A 6,000-nucleotide genomic window follows, 5' to 3' on the forward strand; every position below is an offset into this window, starting at 1 on the left:
GTCTCATTATTTCTCCTGCGAACGGCTTGTTCGACTGAACACCTGCCTTTAACTTTGCACTTGTTAGTGTTTTCAGCACCGCTTTCTGCAGCCAAAAACAAACAGACAGGGTATTTAGCCCTCTGTTTAGAGCCTCCTGCTAGGGAAAAGGATGATGCACGCACTTAATTGCAAAGGCTGGTAAAGTGAGTTTAGCACAATATGGGGCCACACGCTGTGGTCTTGTAGCATTGACAACAACTAAAACAACTCCTTTACCACCAAAACATCCAATCCAGTCAAAAATTGCCAACTAACTAACGTTCATGACTTTTCAACCGTTATGTACTTTTTAGATTGGCGTTCAGGTGAATCCTCTCAGACGCAGTGCCGACTCCTCCCTCCACCCTCCTCCCGCCTCCTCCTCCTCCTGCTGGTTGCGCTCGACACATTTAGCATCGTAACACCACGACAAGGAACTTTGGCGATCGCGTCCATCCGCAAGCCGCAAAATGCCAACGATTAGCATGCGAGCTAACGCGCCAACCTTTGTAGCGCAGCGCGGCTCAGCACTCGCCAACCAGCCATTTGCCAGATGCCGTCCAGCAGCACAGCGCAGGCAAAGCATTTGCATTTATTACTGTTTATTTATTTATTTATTTGTCTATTTTGTGTTCCTAAGGGGTAAAAAAAGAACTCCTCAGAGTTATTTTCCCTGTCCATCCTCTGTGCGTCAGCACGGTGACCTCGCCGAAGCCTGGCTGCAGAGATAAGCTTGCACCCTTTTCCACTCCTCCTCCTTGTTCACTCCTCCTCCTCCTCCTCCTCCTCCTCCTCCTCCTCCTCCTCCGTTTCTCCCAGTCAGCACGCAAGATTTCCTGTTCCGTCTGCCTTTTTTCTGTCCTCTGCGTTCTATCTTTTTTCTTTTCTTTTTTTTGGTATTCTGTTTGACTCTCTGCTCCCATCGCAGCCTTGCTCCTCCTCCTTTAGGAATTTTTTATCTTTCTTTACCTCACGCTTTCATTGTTATTCTTGTCTCAGATCACGTTAATGCGACGTTGATCATCTCGGTGAAACGCTGCTAGGTGCTGCGGTCCTGCCAGTGTGTGTGTGTGTGTGTGTGTGTGTGTGTGTGTGTGTGTGTGTGTGTGCCTGCCTGTCAGCAGGGGGGATTTGTGCTGACTGGTAAGGGTAAAAGATTCATGACACAACAAAGCTTTTCAGGGCCGCACACGTAATAAAAGGCACCACGCACACGCACGCTCAAAGTAAGGGAGACCAGGTGAGTCTGCAGATTTTGCTCTGGGGGAGGGGGGCACAAATGAAGGAGGAGGTTTACAGAAGAGAAGAGGAGGAGAGGAAGGGGAGAGAGAACTGGGAGAACAGGAAGAGGAAGAGGAAGGCGGCAAGGCGTTTTTTATCTGTGACAGATTTCTAGGCTGCGATGAGGAATCAGAGGAAATTCACAGAGAAGAGGAAGGACTCGGCCGATTAAACCTCACCGTCTTGTTATTATGGGAGGGTATTAATATTTCAGTTGAGCACTTTGGCATTGCCGTTTAAAAGTTGTGCCGTAACAGGGCTGGAGGATGCAAACCTTGATGATGAAGGACAGAGGAACACGTCAACAGAGTCAAAGAAGCAAGTTACTTTCCTTTAGTGGCTAATTTATGATTTTTTTTCAATTCCTGGTTCCGGTGTTGTTATGTTATACCCATTTTCAGATCTTTGTTTGTCATTTCAAACTCCAGTGAGGACAAAATGCTTTATTATTCCACGCAAAAATTCAGCCCCTTGTTTTGAGCTTCCTGCTATTTTGGACTGTTCGTATGTTTGGAGGGGAACAAAAAGAAGGCGGTCCCAGAGGGCGGAGCCAACACCTGACTGGGAGTGTCTGCCGCTAACCTGGACCACCGGTGCGCTTTGCAAGACCACAAACCGCCCTTTTTAACTCACTCCTTGTGAAAAGTGGTGCAAAGAACAAACAAAGTGTTGAGCAGTGGGTTTTCTCGATTGTCATTGAAACCTTTAAATCGGTGACGTTTTGCACCATGAACGACCAACCGCGTGAATGAATGCACAAACAGCCGGGTCACATGACCAACAGAGGGAGCTCTCGGTGTGGAGCGAGTGGGAGAAAAGTGTGTATTTAACCCAAATACAACTCTGCGTCTGCGCTGCTGCTGCTGCTGCTGCTGCTGCGGCGGGATCAATAGTCATTACCCTGGCAGGGAATTGATCTCGGAGCGGTGTTTTGCCGATTCCCTGAACTAAACCAACGGCAGACGAGTCCCGGGCTCTTGCTCAAGTCACGGGTATCGGATGAACGAGTCGGCGAGTTAGAGGTAGCCCGAGGGCGTCAGAGGTCGCGTGTAATCGGATCTTTCTCTTTCTCTTTTCTCACGTCGCTTCTTCACGGGCTGGAATTAACAGCCACTAATAAAACGAGTGCCGGGCCGGGGGGGGGGGTTGGCGGGACCAGATCAGATGCAGGTGGCGAGGCGAGGACGAAGAGGAGGTGTGATTGAGTGGGAGAGTGAAGATGTTTGATTGATTTTTAAAGGGGGAAAAAAAAAGCAACCAAAAAGAAGAACATTTTCACTGTGGAACTGAAAAATCATTGTGGGATTTTCTCAAGCAAGCCACGTTCTGTCCAACACTCGCTGCATTTCCATCAAACCTAGAAATGCATAAAACCTAAATATCGCAATAAAAAACAAATATGGCTCAAAGGTTTCGACGCTCGCACCAGGTGGTTTTTCCACATGTATCCGTCTAGAGACATTAAAAAAAATCAGCAGATGTGACGTACGGGGGTCACATAACTCGCTCACTTCAAGTGAAAATGGCGCGTTATGTTTGGACGGAGGAGGTAACGTAATATGTTTTTACAAGTAATCAAAGAGAAAAATACAACCATTCTTGACAGCAAACAAACGTAAACAAACAAAAGCAAACGTAATTATCGTAATATCTCGCGGGAGGAGATTTTGCAATGCACCTGCAAATCTAATTTTAGGAATATCGCTTTTATTTTGCGAAAAGCTGTTAATGAAAACGCAACTACTGATGGCAGATGTCATCAAAGTTCACGACTTGTTTTAAACTGCTTCCTTACGTTGACCGACGGTTTCGTCATTAATCATATGTCCCATCTAAGTGCTAGCGTCAGAGATGAACAACAGAAAACCAATAATAAACACTCTTTGCTAATAATAAAAATAAAATCCAGAAAATGTTCTCGAAAAGTACAGATACTGTAGATGGAACCAATCCTGTAGATTTCTGTAGATGCCTTTGTGTGTGTGTGTGTGTGTGTGTGTGTGTGTGTGTGTGTGTGTGTGTGTGTGTGTGTGCGTGCGCGTGTGTATAAATCCTCCGAGAGCAGGACAGTTTGTCTATTTGACTGCAAATCTGCTGGAAACTCTAAATACACGACGGACGGACGCACGGCAACTTAAGACGAGTCCGAGCGGCGGCTCGGAGATGGAAATGTGTTGTCACTTCCTCAAATGTGATTCTGTTATCAGGCGCTGAACCAGGACACACACACACACACACACACACACCACTTATTTTTAGCATAATCTGTGGACATGGATATGGGTTTATGGCTTTGGATTACAACACATGCACGCGCACAAACACTCAAAACAAGAATCCTGTTAGCACACTAATAGATGCCATTTCTCTGCTCCAACTACATTCTGCCTCTTGCTGGTAGTAAAAAACAAAACGCTAATGAAGCTGACTGATGGACACAGTATTCATGTCCCTTGCCCACCTTGCAAATTGAATTTTCACATGTGCACTTGCACGTTTTGCTGAACACCTCTACAGTTAGCCGGGGGAGGGGCAACTGCGAATGTGAAACATGTCAGTCGTATGTGTTGAAACGCCTACAGTGCAGCCACAAACATGAGAGTCCGATGAAATGACCAACAAGTGCAATGCCATGAACTGAACCAATTCAAGAGCTTTGATTCATTAACAGTAGAACCAAACGCTGCCTTCACCCCGTCTGTTTCCAATGTGTGTGAACACGTCGTGTGTGGACAATTTCCAGATGTTTGCATTTTGCGTGTGTTCAGGCTCATTCTGTACATTAACCTCCATCTGATTTTCCTGATACCATCCCGAATTCACACATGAAAGCGGTCGAGGGTGGAGATTTATCTGCTTTCGTAGCTGCATGTTACTGGAAAAAAAAAAGGAGGCAAGGTGTCGTGGTCGCTACATGGCCAATGTAGCATAACTACTGAACCAGGAAATTAGATTTAGAGCCCTGCATCTCCCCCGCAAAACACAATAATTTGTTTTGCAGTTCAGCCAAGTGGTGTTTATAAAGGAAAGAGGAACAGAGGGCGGCCATACACCCTGAGGGAACCAAAGGAACGGGCAAGTTTCAGCTCAGTGTCTTGATTGTGGATTCTTCTACTTTTGGTTTGGTGGACTGCAGTCAAATAGCAGAAATGACTGGATCCCCGATCCTGAACTGCCCCACGACAGCGTTCTTCGTAGGATCAACAATGGATTCAACAGATCTGATGGGGCCCGGAGAGATTCTTGAGGGAATGAACGATTCTTTCTTTATGTGCGGCGTTGGGTGGAGGGCGACTCGCTGAGGGAAATAAAGTTAAATTGCCTGTATGAGGTCTGACGTTGCGTCTTTAAAATATATATATAAAAAAAAGATGCCATGAGTCCATCTCGGATGTAAATTAAGACGCAACTGCATCCCAACACTATCTTTCTCGCTCTCTCTCTCTCTCACACACACACACACACACACACACACACACACACACACACACACACACACACACACACACACACAGTTGTGTGACAGTTGCATTAGAATGAATGAACTCAAAACCAATCACTTCATAGCTTCACGGATCATCTGTCAGCTCTGCCATTAGGCTGCCGACTTCTTGACATTTACCAACAAATTCATATTTCTCTCTTTCTCTCTCTCACATGCGCACACACGCACACGCACACACACACACACACACACGTACTCAGACAGCGGGGGGGTCCGCACACTCCGTCACCCTGTTTGTGCTCGCTGCGGTCGACGCGTGCCAAACAAACAGCGGCGCACTCGAACACTTAACGCTTGTTGACATTTGCCAGCTCCACACATTTTTCCTGCCAGGCATTTTCCAAATGAAGGACATGAGATAGATGCCCCTCCCCCCCACTCGCCCCCCCACCATGACTTAAGACAGATTGATCCGCTCCCGCCATTAAACTTGCCTCGGCGGCCTCGGAGAGAGGCGCCCCTCGGCCCGGCGGCTCGCTCCTGACGCAGACAGATCCAATTCGAGCGTAAAATTTACTCGCCGTCTCTTGTTAGCCTCCCCTCTGTAGTATGTGTGTGTATCTATGTGTGTGCGTGCGCGAGGAAATTAGATTACGCGAGGTTGATATAAGGGATGAGGGCTGAGCGAGGCCAAAAAAACCCCACAGAGAGCTACTTTGAGAGATTAACAACTTATAGTTATGACACATCTTAAATGAGTCAGAGGAAGGAAGCGGGCAGACTTTGAACCAAATGCCAAACTGTGAAATCAGAGAGCCAAAGATCAGAGGCGACGTGAAAAAAAAAAATCACAATTGAAAACTGTACGCGATGGTTCGTACTTTGGATGAGAAAGACGGTGAGACTTACAACTAGAGGACAACAGGAAGTTGTTTGGCCACCGGTTTGGCCACCTCCATTAGCTTGTTTTTATCTTAAATACTAAAATGCAACAGTTGAAAGATTTTTAAAAACATTTTTAAAAACTTCTAATCAATATTTTAAAAAAAACAAAAAAACCCAGAACAAAGCAAAACACGTTTTTTTTCCTTAAGAAGACCAAGAATCAGTGATTAAATTTTTTTGCTACATTGAGTTGAAAGTTAAGATACGTCACGTGGAAATGGTGGCGAGGTTGTGGCAGGTCAGCACCAATGGGAGCCGGGGGTTTGGGATGGGGGGGGGGCGGGGGTACCTGCTAGGACGTGGGGTCA

This window comes from Nelusetta ayraudi, unplaced genomic scaffold, assembly GCF_046127955.1.
Source record: "Nelusetta ayraudi isolate G7.1 ecotype Tasmania unplaced genomic scaffold, CSIRO-AGI_Nayr_v1 ptg000135l, whole genome shotgun sequence".
NCBI classification, from domain to species: domain Eukaryota; kingdom Metazoa; phylum Chordata; class Actinopteri; order Tetraodontiformes; family Monacanthidae; genus Nelusetta; species Nelusetta ayraudi.